Here is a 14,509-nt window from a genome sequence, read left to right on the forward strand (position 1 = left end):
TTAGACTTTGTGTGATTTTTCAGCAAGATACACTTATTATTCACACCATAAAAGTGCTGATGATCAAGTGTCTTAAAGGTTCCATAAAAGTTAAAAAGGTTCCAAAAAATTTAATTCTCATCTTCACTGAATGCATTCACACAAACATTTCTCCTATAAAGTTTCCACCCTGGATTGATGTTATCTTGCTCAAGCAATTTTAGAAAATACTATACTCAACATTGCAGTTTAAAATAGTATTCGGAGTCATAAACAGTTAAACCTCAATGCTATTCAAATTAACACTTAACACCATCACAAAAATTAGACCATACCGTACCCATCTGAATATACTGTAAAGCTTAAAACTGGACTTCTGCAATGTTCTGTGAACCAGCCTTCTAGTTAGCACAATTAAGCCTCTACAGATGTATCAAGCACTGTTCACACACCAAGCACTGAATAAGCCAGAGATGGCTCAGTCACATCCAGTCTATAATATCTCACAAAGGTGTGTGTGGTGATTCCCAGCTCACTGCAGCACAAATGTCCCAAACAGAAACATCCCTGAACAGTGCCCAGAAGGTAGCCAATCCTGGAGTGAGCTCGAATTCCTGATGGAGATTATAAAAGATACAGAACATATTATCTGTTTCTGATGCAGAAAAATTAGACTAGATTACTGCATTACTCACTGATTGTATATACTATTCACTTTTTTAAAAAGGGATAATGTCTCGTTTACGTGTGGAAACCCTAGTTCCCTGATGGAGGGAGAAGGGAGAAGGGAGATGTGAGTTGAAATTGACTCTTTCCCAGAGGGACAGGAAGCACCATGTGCCAGAGCCAAAGTGGCAGTGATACCTTGAATGGAGTGAGCTCTCACTCCAACCGGGCACGGCACACCTTGGGCCTGATACGCCCGGAGAATGGCATCCACAATCCAGTGGGCGATTCTCTGTTTGGAGACAGCCTTCCCCTTCTGCTGACCTCCGAAGCAGACAAAGAGCTGTTCAGATTGTCTGAAACTCTGTGTGGGGTCCTGGTATATGTGCAAAGTGTGCACTGGACACAACAGAGACAAGGCTGGGTTACCCTCGTCAGGAGGGAATGCTTGTAGGTTCACCACTTGGTCCCTAAAGGGAATAGTGGGAACTTTGGGCACATATCCAGGCCAGGGTCTCAGGATAATGTGAGAGTGGGCTGGCCCGAATACCAGGCATGTTTCACTAACTTAGAGCGCCTTTAGGTCCCCCACCCTCTTGAGAGATGTGAGCGCAATCAGGAGGGCCGTATTCATAGAGAGGGTCCTAAGCTCCGTTGATTGCAAAGACTCAAATGGATCATTCTGCAGAAACTGCAAGACCAGAGAAAGATCCCAAGAGGAGATGAGGCACGGTCTCGGTGGATTCAACCTCTGAGTACCTCTCAGGAACCTAACTCAAGTTGTGCTTTCCTAAGGATCTGCCATCCACAGCTGCTATTGCAGCCACCTACACTTTCAAAGTAGAGGCAGACAGGTGCCTCTCGAGGCCCTGCAGTAGGAAGGAAAGCACTGATCCGTGACTACATCTCTGTGGGTCCTCACCTCGGGAGGAACACCACGCTGTGAAAATGCACCACTTCAGGGCATAGAGCTGCCTCATATGTATGCCACCATCGCTGTGTTGTCCATTTGGACCAACACGTCTTGAAGGCACCGGTTGTGTCAGTCATCGTGACCGAGTGCAACTGTGCACCGAGAAAAGAGAGGCTCTGCGTAGGGGAGAGCTTGCTCTTCTCCCCATTGATCCGAAGTCCCAGTCGGGTTAGGTGCCAAAGGACCTGGTTTGTGTGTTCACAGACCAGGTCCTTTGACTGAGCTCTCGGCAAACATGTGACTATGGTGGCTGGTGTCTCTATCTTCACATTCAGTGTAATAGAATCACCAATGACTAGGGCACTTTCAACAGGATTCTCAGTGGGTGCGCCATTGAATGGGGAGAACCTGTTTGATGTTCTAATTGGAACGGAAGAGCGGTGTTTTGCCCCACGACTAGGCCGTCTCACAGTCACCCAGTTGCCCCACTGCATGGGCTCTACGGAACCGAACAATGTACAGAGTTCACTAAGCTAGTCGCATCCAAAACAGTATCTAAAGCCCTTACATTCTTACTATCCTCGATTAAAGTTTGGTCTCTAATTCTGAGATTTTCTCTGTCAGTCTGACTATCTCCCTGCATTCATGACATGAATCCCTCGTCGCTGACAGAGAAAGCTATACTATACATGTAACAGGCAGTGCAAGTAACAACAAAAGGAGAGGATGGCATGACTCACCGTGTTTGTAGAGTGATCCAACTTACCACAGTTATTTGGTAGACTTGTAGAAAAAGGAGCACAAGACAGAAGAAGATGGTAGGCATGGATAAATGTTAACAGGTTAGTGAAATGCTAACGCATTGTGATAGTAATCTAGATTAAAAGATTAAAAAGATAGCAATGTCAAATTAATATGATAGGCAATATTAGAAAATGTCAGATATATGGTGATGATAATATAAACAACAAGGAATTATAGTAAGAGATTCAAAACAAAGCTATACGCAGTTACAGACGCAAACTACTCTAAACAGTCAGGCAGACAGGAGCAATCTAGGTGAAGAGCATGTTTGACTGTGAGCATCAACATAAATAGGATTGGTCTCAAACTGCCACCCTTCTTCATAGAAACCCTTCTTCATCTTGGGGAGACAGGCTCTACTGCGTCCTTCGCTAGAAGTGTTACGATCTCCTGCCACAGGACAGCAATGTCTTCATCGCACAGCGAGGTGAAGAGAACACAGAGGTGAAGAGCCCGCCCTGGTGCCTGGCGAATTGAATCGCATAGCTGAGCCAGATTGTCCTGACCAGCCGTTAGCCACGCGCCCAGACTTTGCACGAGCGGTACTAAGGGAACAATACTCGGAGTACCCATGGAAAGGCGGAGCAAGGCCTGTCATGTCGGGAGGCTTTGCGTCCCTGAGAACCTGTGATAAATGCTGTAGCTGAGCACTGACTTTGGTCCGCAGACCTGCAGTGGCAGAGGTGTGGTGCAGAGCACTTACCTCAGTGCAGGCCTGGCACAGCAGAACACGGGAAGGCGAAAAAGTTCCATCCACTGAGGTTCTAATGCTGGGTATCGGTGTGCGATCACTGAGAGAACGAGAGCCATGAACACCATGAGTGAATGTATGACCCATGGAAAGAGGAAACTGATCTTTTTGTGAAGGTGTAAAATTCACTTCCCCCTGGTGAATCTACAGCCTCTTCATCCCTGGGTCGCCCGTCTCAGGTCTGCCTTGGAGGTATGTTGACAGGCTGTTGGCACTACCTGCCTCTGGGAAGACCGCTGGGGTCTAGTTGCCAGCCCAGGCTGGTGCAGCACTCACAGGGGGCCCGACAATGATGATGACCAGACGGTTCCTGAGGCCTTGGGACTCTGGTTTCCCTGGAAGCGGAGTGACGGCGAGGCAGGATGTGCTTAATAGCCTCCGTCTGTTTCTTCACATCAACAGTGTTGCCAAAGAGGGCACCATGAGCAACTGGGGTGTCAAATAATCATAGATTGAAGATTATAGTCGGTTGTGGAATGCAGATCCTGAAACAACTCAGAGTCGGGATTACCCTCGTCCAAATCTTTCAACTCTTTGGCTTGATATACTTGCATAATATCCATAGCGTGGAGGGCGGAAGCAGCCTGGCCAGCAGCAGTGTAATACCTTATCGTCAGAGACTAGGTAAATTTATAAAAATAAATGCAATAGCACGCTCCACCTGGGGAACACCTGGGGAGCACCTAAATTAGCTCCTTAAGTAAAGATGAGGTTTTAGAGGAAGTTAGCAGAACAGCAGCAGTAGGATGCATGGCTTTACTGCATTTGTGCTATGTCCTGGTTGAGAAAAATTCCATTTCAAGCTCAACTTAGAGTAAGGATTTGTTTTCTTTCCTTCTATTTAAACTTGCCTGTTGATGATGTTTGTTGCCAAGACGTTATTGAACTTGTTTGCTGTATATAAGCTTTGTTTGTATGTAAGCTTTGTTGGGTTTGATGCTAAAAGTTTGATACAGTTTATTTGTATGTATTTTAGAAGGACCCTTTATCGATGACTTTAACACCGCATGTTGAGAGCTAAATATGGATTTAAAGCCCAGATGGATGTGAGCTTGTGGTTTTTGGCTTACGTATGGCTGTACCTGATGGAGAAAAGTCTGGAGCTTGAGAACTGTTATTGGTTGGCGCGAATTCATTGTAAATAGTTGGATTACTCATCGTCTAAGGGACAACTTCAACTTTGGACATTTTTTGTTTAACTTTATACCCTCAGATAAGACTCACACACAACCAGTTTCATATTATAGAACTGTGCAACCTAATGCCCAATTTCAGCAATGCACCTATCCATTACATTGGTTTGTATAATGTGATTGATTGTCTTTTTCTTGTATTTTCTTTTTGTGTGGTGGTGATAATTATTTTTGTTTTCATGGGTGTATAAAAGAATAATCGATTCATTTGGTGAGCATCTTTTCCTTCTTAATCTGTTCTTAGGCAAACTGAATCCCCCTTAATTAAGTTGTGTAACTAGTTTTGTGTTTAAAAAAAAAACATGAGACAGTTATATGGGAAAAATGCATCCAGAAACCATCTAAGCTCAAGCGCTTGGGCCCTATCTTGTATATCCAGTCGTGCAAAACCCTTAAAGGGGTGATTCAATGCGATTTCACTTTTTTAACTTTAGTTACCCAGCTAACATCAGACTAGCGGGCCACTGGTGGCCCACCGGTGGCAAAGTGGGCGGCCCACCGGTGGACGCCGCCAGCGGTCCGCTGGAATTTTGCTCATCGTTATTCCAGCGGACCACCGGCGGCAGCCGCCACTTTTCCGACGGTGGTCCGCTATCGAGCCGCTGGTTTATAATAAAGGTTTTCTGGCGGCCCGCAGTCGGTCCACGGTTTATAATCACTTCCTTATTTTAACCACTGTACTTCCACACTATAATGAATCAATGTACACCACTCTCAATAGCAGTTGCAAATTTATTTTAAAATAAATTTTCAATGAACAGATTAAATAAATACATACATTTATTAATTTATCAGATGTTTTTATACAACGTGAATATTAGTCAAGTAAATTAGGAGCATTAAATTCACGTTTATTTCTAAATTAACCTTGGTTTTACCACGGCATTTGCAGTAAAAACAACAAAATGAACCATGGTTTTACTACAGCTATGGTTTATCTATGATTGTCGTTGTAAAACCATAACTACAAAGCGCATGGTTTCAAAACCTATGGTTACTAGTCATGATAACCATACTTTTAGTCTAGTATACTGCAATATTACAATAGTAGAACCATGGTTTGAAAAAAAAAAAAAACATAATTGCTACAGTTTACCATAGTAAAACCATATAGTGCTTTTTACAATATATATTAGTTTCAAAGCAGCTTTACAGAAAATGCATGTTCAAGATTAAACAATAGCAATATATCCTTTAATCAGCCAGAGGAATGTCAATATGACAATAGCTCTAAGATGAAGTCAATTTAAAATTGTGTGTTTAAAGGTCCCGTTCTTTGTGATCCCATGTTTCAAACTTTAGTTAGTGTGTAATGTTGTTCTTAGAGTATAAATAAAATATGTAAAATTTGAAAGCTCAAAGTTCAATGCCAAGCGAGATATTTTATTTAACAGAAGTCGCCTACATCAAACGGCCAGTTTGGACTACATCCCTCTACTTCCTTCTTTAATGACGTCACTAAAACAGTTTTTTGACTAACCTCCACCCACAGGAATACACAAGAGTTGCGTTTGTAGAGTGTGTTTGTCGCCATGTCATCGAAACGCTGTTATTTTCATCCCGCAGTCCAATCACCGGGTCTGATTCCGGCTCAAATTGATAGGGTAAAATCAAAGACATGTTTACAATAACACTGAGCGCGTGCATCTCCATGTTATGGTAAGAGGCGTGACTTTTCCGGGCACGGTGCGCTCAGAGCTGTCGAATCACAACACAGGAGCCGCTGGCACAATCAGAACTCATGACGTATTTCTGAAGGAGGGACTTCATAGAACAAGGAAGTCATCAGCCCGTTTTTATGACCGTGGAAACAGCGGTATACAGATAAGTAAATTATGTGAAAAATACTGTGTTTTTTTACACGCAAAACATGAACACATGTTATATTGCACACTATAAACACAATCAAAGCTTCAAAAAACCACGAAAAACGGGACCTTTAAGTCGTGTTCAGTTAAACAGAAAGAAAGGATGCTATCTTCAACATTTTTAAAGGGCAAGTTTGCAGATTTTCAACACACTTTGTATTGTTACAGTACTGTGCTTAAGTCTTGGGCACGTCAGTATTTTCACCCCCCAAAAAATGGTTTTAAGCCAGTTATTTATATCTTTTGCTGTAGTGTGTCAATAGGAAATATCCGTTCACATTTCCAAACGTCAAAATCATTTTGCCATTAATTGTAATAATCCAGTGAGATTTTTGAATACACAATGAGACTGAAAACAGCAGGTGCTCCACACAGTGATCTGATCTCACCATCATCGAATCCGTCTGTGATTACATGAAGAAACAGATGAAACTGAGACAAACCAAATCCAGAAAAACTGGCCGTGTCTCCAAAGCTACCTGAAAAATGATGCCCAAGTGTATCTGGACAAGAGCTGTTTTAAATGCAAAGGGTGGTCACACAAAATATAGTTTTGATTTAGTTAATATAAGTTAGTTGATAAATAGAATCTATAACAGTATTTTTTAAAAACACCCTCACTTTACAGCATTTTTACACAAGTGCCTAAAACTCTTCACAGTACTGTATCTTTGCAGGCAGGTTTCTTCAAGCATCTTGGAGACACGGCCACAGTCCTTCTGGATTTGGTTTGTCTCAGTTTCATCTGTTTCTTCATGTAATCACAGACGGATTCAATGATGGTGAGCTCTGATCTCCATGTGGAGCACCGGCTGTTGTCAGACTCCTTGTGTATTCAAAAATCTCACTGGATTATTACAATTAATGGCAAAATGAATGTTTGGAAATGTGAACGGATATTTCCTATTGACACACTACAGCAAAAGATATAAATAACTGGCTTAAAACCTTTTTTGGGGGGTGAAAATACTGACGTGCCTAAGACTTCTGCACAGTACTGTATGTAAATGGAGAATGTTTAATCTTTCTCTGAGTTACATGTACTGAGATATATGGAAGCTTGTTTCCACCATGAAATAAAAATAAAAAAGTAATTGCTAATTGTTAATTTTTATCTCACAATTCTGACTTTTTCCTCAGAATTGAGAGATTTAAATATCACAATTTCAAGTTATAAAGTCAGGATTGCATAATATAAAGTCAGAATTGTGATATAAAGTCAGAATTGCAAGTTATAGTCAGAATTGCATGATATAAAGTCAGAATTGTGATATAAAATCAGAATTGCAAGTTATAGTCAGAACCAATGTTCCCTCTAAGCTGCGCGCGTGCGCGGCCGCGCAGAAGAAATAATTGCCGCACAGAGAACAGACATGAAAATGATTGTAGTAGTTTAAATGAGAAATAATTGCAGTGCTCTGGGCAACCGCTATAGAGTTATTGTCGCTATAGAGTTGGAACCGGTGAATGCGGTTAAGGTTTCATAGAAAGAGAACGATTGAGCGCGTTTGAGCTGGCTGGCCCTGAGCCAAATCAGTCGCGGTAAGAATACTGTCATGTTTGCGGACTAAATACCTCAATACGAGAGGCAACGCGAAACGAAAAGAAATGTGAAATAAAACGTCATGTTTTAATGAAAAGTGGTGGAAATAACGGATGATGGGCACAGAATGAACAAAACTCTGAGACATTTACAACTACACTCCCACCACAGGTGTAGCTTGCAAACTCAAAATACATCAGTGATATACCTCAGTTTAAATAGATTTTTGTGTGTGGTGGTGGTGTGGGTTTCAGGGATGTTTAGATAACTATAAACGAGTTAACGTTCACTCTTCTTAAAAAATATTTAGCTATCAGTTTAAATGCTTCAGTTTGTTTTCACTATATAATATATTAAAACAAATGGAAGCATTTAAACTAATATAATACTGTATATCAGTTTAAATACTTAAATATTATATTATATTTTATTATATTATAATGTAAGCCTAATAAAAAAATGATCTCACAAGGGGATTGTTTAGGGCTCCTTGCCACGAAAAATCTTAACCTCCTGGTATATAAAATCTGGGAAATTCATAAGCAGTAAACATGTAATTTTGATGGTTTAACACTGTCTTTTGCTAATAATTGACTTTACAAAAACACATTATGGTTGTCCCAAACCATCATTGTAACTGCTCATATTATATTATTATAAAGAATTGAACTGTCCTGCAGGAGGACAGAAATTATTTTTTAATAGAATTTCTTGGTAAAGACTGGTACAGTTAATACAGCAATGTGAAAAAATCTCAGGAAACCTAAAATGTGCTTAATTTAGTGACTGAACTGCTTGTTTTCAAACATATTGTTTAATAAATCACTAAGTTATCAAGGGTCAAATAAAATAGAAACGGCACATTAAAGTTAAATGTTACAGTTGCATGATAAAACCATTTTTTGTGTGTGTGTGTTTACATTCATTGTACAGATCTGATATAAAGTATGTTTTTGCTCAGGTGGCCAAAATGTGCGCTCAACAGAGAAAAGTTTTGCTCAGCGAGAAAAAAAATTAGAGGGAACATTGGTCAGAACTGCATGATATAAGGTCAGAATTGCGAGTTATAAAGTCAGAATTGTGAGTTATAAAGTCAGAATTGTGAGATATAGTCAGAATTGTGTGATAGAAAGTCGCAATTACCTAGGGCTGCATTTATCGCGATTAAATCGCACGTGATCTGGCAAAGGCTGAAATTATTTTTTGCGCAGCTCGTATTGTTCAATAAATCGTGCAGCCCTACGATTACCTTTTTTATTTAGTGACGGAAACAAGCTTCCATAGAGATATCCGTTTATTTGTCAGCAAAACTGTCATGCAAACCTTCCCTTTGAGACACTTGCCCGGTTTCACAGACAAGGCTTAAAGGGTTAGTTCACCCAAAAATTAAATTTCTGTCATTAATTTTTCACCCTAGTCCTGTTCATCTTCAGAACACAAATTAAGATATTTCTGATGAAATATCATCAGAAATATCTTAATTTGTGTTCTGAAGATGAACAAAGGTCTTACGGGTGTGGAACGACATGAGGGTGAATAATTAATGACAGAAATGTCATTTTGGAGTGAACTAACCCTTTAACTGAAAGCATATCTTAAAATATGTCAGTGTCATTGTTTTGTGTCAAGATGCACAACAGTAATGTTTTTTATTTTTTTCTAAAGCATGTTTTAAAAAGCTATGTTAATGTCCTAATTTAACTAAGACCTTATCCTGACTTAATCTAAGCCCTGTCTGTGAATCCGGACCAATGATTACAATATAAGGATAATATCTGTCAGTTTTTTTATGTTCATCTATAGTTCCATCATCTGCAGTCTTCACAAGTGAGGCTGGATCCAAACTGGAGCTGCCGTAACCTCTAGTAACCTTGCTGGGCATCCTGAGATAGAGCAACAGGAGAAAGATTAGAACTTCCTCCTTTAATGGACTTTGATATGATGATTTGCTGCTCAAGAAACATTTCTGATTATCAATGCTGAAAACAGTTGTGCTGATTAATATTGTTATGGAAACTGTTTTAACAGTATAAACCAATTTTTATTATTTGTGTTATTTTTTTCCCACAGGATTTGTTGATCCCAAACCTATAAACTGTAGTGTACTCTAATGGGGTCAATATATATATATATATTTTTTTTTTAAGAAATTCACATTTTTATTCAGCAAGGATGCATTAAATTGGCCAAAAGTGAGAGTAAATATTTCTGTTTCAAAAAAAAAAAAAAAAATGTATTTTTTAACTTATGAAAAAGTGAAGCAGCACATCTGTTTTCAACATTGATAATAATCAGAAATGTTTCTTGAGCATCAAATCATATTAGAATGATTTCTGAAGGATCATGTGACAATGAATGCAGCCTTTGTGAGCAGAAGATACTTGTTAAAAACATTAAAAATCTTATCGACCCCACACTTTTGAACATTAGTGTATGTTTAAAAGGCTTTACTTACTAGTCATGTGGTCCGACAGGAACTTTTTTATCCGCTCCAACTCTGCCACGGTGCAGAGCGTCAGCAGGGAAGTATCTAGGAACATAAACAATTAGTCACAGAGCCAACATTATTATTATACAATGCCAGTTTTATTAAAAGAAAAGAAGCTACAGCAGAAAAAGAAGAATATACATAAAATAACAGAATTTATGTTTTTAGGTTTACTTATTCATTAAATATTGCTCATACAGTGTCAATTTGGATGTCAGCCTTCTTAAAACAAATTAAATAAATAAAAAATGTAAATTTGACAAAATTAAAAGAAGAAAATAACAGATGCATGGTATAGGTGAAAAATATTGTGGAAGAAATGTATATGGAGTTATTTGGTGAGTTTCCTCAGCTCACCTGTTTCCGTCTTCTGTCAGCAGCTTCCTTCAGAAATGCTGAAATATTTGGACCTTCCCCTATGGAAGCATATGTGTAGCAATATTCAATTTGAAATGTAATATGCAAAATGGCAATGCAATATGTAAAATGGCAATGCATTTCTGTATTTAAATTTACATTTTCCATTGAAGTGATTGACAGGGCGGGGCGGGAACTTGATCGGCTGGAAATGCATTTTCAAATCCACATTGAATTTTGCTACTTCATTGCGGGGCATTTAATGAAAATGCAATCGCACTGAGAGTGTAAATGCAATTAAGAAAAATAACATTTAAATGATCATTTTGCTACAATTTTGGCTTGACCGCGTTAAACATATATAATAATTTCTTTAATACATTTTCATTTTAATTTTGCAACTTATAAAGCATTAAAATATATGTTTAAATTATTTGTTAAATGTAGTGTAGGAAATGGCAAATGTAAATTCTATTATTGAATTTAAATTATCATTTTGCTCCAAACATTGCATATATGGAATGGAAAATGTAAATTTAAATACAGAAATGCATTGCCATTTTACATATTGCATTGCCATTTTGCATATTACATTTCAAATTGAATATTGCTACACATATGCTTCCATACTTCCCCTCTGTTGTAGAGGGGTTATTTTGTCGCTGCTGAAGTCATAGAACAATATTTATCAATATTTGTTAACCATGAGAGATCAAAACACTTTTGAAAACTTGTGATTCATGCAAGTTACGTCACCGATTAACAGGAGGCTACATTTACGTTTATAAATTAGCCAGCTTCTAATCACCCATTGACAGCAAAACCTTTATAAAAACTATCAAAACCTCTCATCTACACATAAAGATGTTATTAAAAGCCTATCATAAACAAATCGATCGTTAAGAGTTAGCCTAACGTTACCTCTTCTGAAAACGGGATGCTAACGGAGACGGTAACGGAGTTTTTCGAAGACACTAAACTGTTTCTATAAAGTAAATATTCAACATAAGTGTGTCAACTACATGTAAGAGAACTGTCAAGAACAGTTGTGTGTATTATTCGTGTGAATTTAGCGACTAAACTCACCTGAAAGAAGTGAAAACAACAGCGAGAAACTGCTGTTTTTGCAGCTTGTCAGTTTCTCCGTTTCCATGGCAACTCTGCGCCGCTCCAGTGTTTGAAATGTTCGGTGCGCGCACGCATGAAAACACGTCAGTCATGCAGCATTTATATAAATAAACATCTAGAATTAAAACATTACATAAAAAATCTCATTAATATTAAAACATGAACTTAAAACTCATTTTGTAATTTTGTGACCCTTCATAGGCGCAAAATGCCACCCCAGCACGTGATAGTGGAACAATTGTGGCACTTTTATAACTTCATAATTTTATAACTTAAACTTTTATAACTTAATTATTCATTGTTGTTTTTACAAACATTCAACCACGTTATTTTATTTGATAGCGTGCTCATAGGCAATTATACTAAGCTTTTGATATAGATATTAAATCAGTCTCAATATTTTTTATTCAGTGCTTTCAGATTCTTTTTAACTGCAAAGATAATATAAAATAAATACACACTTATCAAAAAAGATGTCCTGTAAGCGCTCAGTAGTAACTGGACAGACTATCAGTTTGCCACTGGTGTACCAACGGTGGCCCAGCAGCGGCAAACCGCTGGTGGCGTGCCACCCAAAAAACGCTGGCAGACCGACGGCATTTACAGATTGGTCGGCTTGCCGATGGTGTGCCGACGGTGGTCCGACCGTGTCTAGCCGCTGACTTTGTGCCGCCCAAAAAACCGCTGGCGGACCTCCAGGTCATTGTTAGCTCGGTAGTGTTGCTGCTTGGGCATAAACAGTATCTGCAAAGTTACAGCGCTGAAAGTTCAATGCAAACAGAGATATTGTCTTTTAAAGTTATGGCAGTTTAATGCCTACAAAAACAACTGGTTTGGACTACAACAAGTTTCTTCCCGGGTTGGTGACATCATAAACCCTGCAAAACACACCCCCGGTAACACGCAACAAAGTGGGCGAGGCCATGTCGTGCAGCATAATGGAAGAGGAAAAGTTGTGTACACCGGACGCAAGTGGCGACGCGTCAAATGATAATAGAACCCATATCTGTGATATTTTCTACACTGGATGCGGCGTGGAAGACAGCTTCCAGAATCTACACGAGTTTAATGCTGGATTTGCACAAAGGCTTTTACTGATAGATGGAACAGTTCCCACTTTAAAAGCAGAAGCTGCTGTTTATTGGCTTCAAACTGTAAGTACGTTTTATTGTTTGTATATGTCTTTTAAACGTATAGTTCATAACAGTTCTTCATGCTATAAATTGAACGCTAACGTTACCTTTACAAAAATGCTACTTCTCAGTCATGTATTCGGCTACAGTAAAGCTTTAATAATCAGGATAAAACTGTATATTGAAAGCTAACAAACAGCAGTGACAGAATATCTAAACACTTTGACACAAATAAAAAAAATAATTAAATACCATTCATAAACGTCCTTTAAAAGCCAAGATTGCAGAGGTTCTGCTTGACCCATTTGTCTTAATTTGATGCAGCAATATAGACGCCATTATTTACATTTCCACTGAAGCACATAACAGTGAATGGTAAGGGGCATGGCGTTTCCAGACGCTTTAGCAAATCACGATACTCTGGGCCAGCTACCAACCTGCTAACCAATCTGAGCACATTGCGCATTTCGGAGGGAGTGGTATCATAGAAGCAGGAAGCCAAACGAGCTGTTCATAGTGGAAACAGAGGTGTAGAATAAAGGTAAAATATATTAAAAATACAGCGTTTTCAAAAAAACGAAGCATTAAGACATGTTAAACTGTGCCCCAAAAACACAATCAAGCCTAGTAAAAAAACACTGAACCACCCCTTTAACAGGTACACCTAGACTGCTGGGATGAATCGTCCAACTGGCGCAAGGCATGACAGTAAACTCTTATTATCATAGAGATCCCTCTCTGCCCCGTGGCCCACCTACTGAGAGGGCCAATAGATGAAAAAATTGGCCACGGTGCTGTAACAGACTTCCATAAGGTCTAATTCCACAGCAGGAGAGGAGGGGGGCCTAGTTACTAGGTGGACGAGATGAATTAGGTGGGAGGATGATGTAGGGGGGAAAAAAATGGTGAGGACGCTGAAGATCTTAATAAAGAAGTTTATTGCGGCATAGCAGTGACAAAGTACATGCAGCACCTTGAGTTCAATGGAGTCAGAATGAACCCAGAAATGGCATAATTATCATAGAGAAGAACAAAGTTAACAGTTTTCTTGTTTCTGCACCATTTGAGTGGATCACATCATGAGCAAATGATCAACAATTGTAGAATTGTAGAGCAGGTGAGTGGAATACCTATCTTGGAGTGGAATTTGGGTTGGGGCAGACTATAATTTCTTTCAATGGCATCCTCCTCCTCCTCCTCCTCCTCTTCATCATCGTCTAGAAGATGAGGGTATAATTCCTTATCTTCATCATCATCTTCCATCACTATACTCGCAAGGGCATCACTAAATGGAGAGAGACTCCACATCCATGATATGAGGGCCCTCAGGGCAATCGCTGTGGGCCCCCATAGTTCTGGGCCTCTTGTACTCATTCCCAGAAGTGCAGCTTATGTAACCAATTGATACTTGGTTCAGGTCTAATTTGCCTCTTCCTCATTTCCCAAGCCAAAGAAAAGTGAATCTTTAAAACTTTAAAATGAGCAATGTTTTGTTTTTTGTTTTTTGTTCTTCCCTTCCCTCCAATATCTTCAGTATTTTAGGTTGGATGTACTTAATTGTTGTGATGACTAATTGCAACAATACTTTGTCACCCCCCCCCATTGATTCTTTTAAAAAGCAGCTAAGACACTTTTATTTAAAGGTGCCCTCGAACGTTTTTTTAAAAGATGTAATATAAGTCTAAG

The 14,509-nt window shown here is 39.2% G+C and overlaps 1 long non-coding RNA gene across 1 annotated transcript; it reads right to left on the reverse strand.

The window, feature by feature from the left end:
• Positions 1-9,257: 9,257 nt before the first annotated feature.
• On the reverse strand, positions 9,258-12,808 carry LOC125267094. The gene is made up of 4 exons (XR_007184609.1): positions 11,649-12,808; positions 10,563-10,621; positions 10,173-10,247; positions 9,258-9,600 (listed from the first exon to the last, which is right to left on the reverse strand). It is a non-coding gene; the product is annotated as an uncharacterized LOC125267094 (long non-coding RNA).
• Between the last annotated feature and the right edge of the window lie 1,701 nt (positions 12,809-14,509).

This window comes from Megalobrama amblycephala, linkage group LG4 (genome assembly GCF_018812025.1).
Source record: "Megalobrama amblycephala isolate DHTTF-2021 linkage group LG4, ASM1881202v1, whole genome shotgun sequence".
Lineage (NCBI taxonomy): Eukaryota > Metazoa > Chordata > Actinopteri > Cypriniformes > Xenocyprididae > Megalobrama > Megalobrama amblycephala.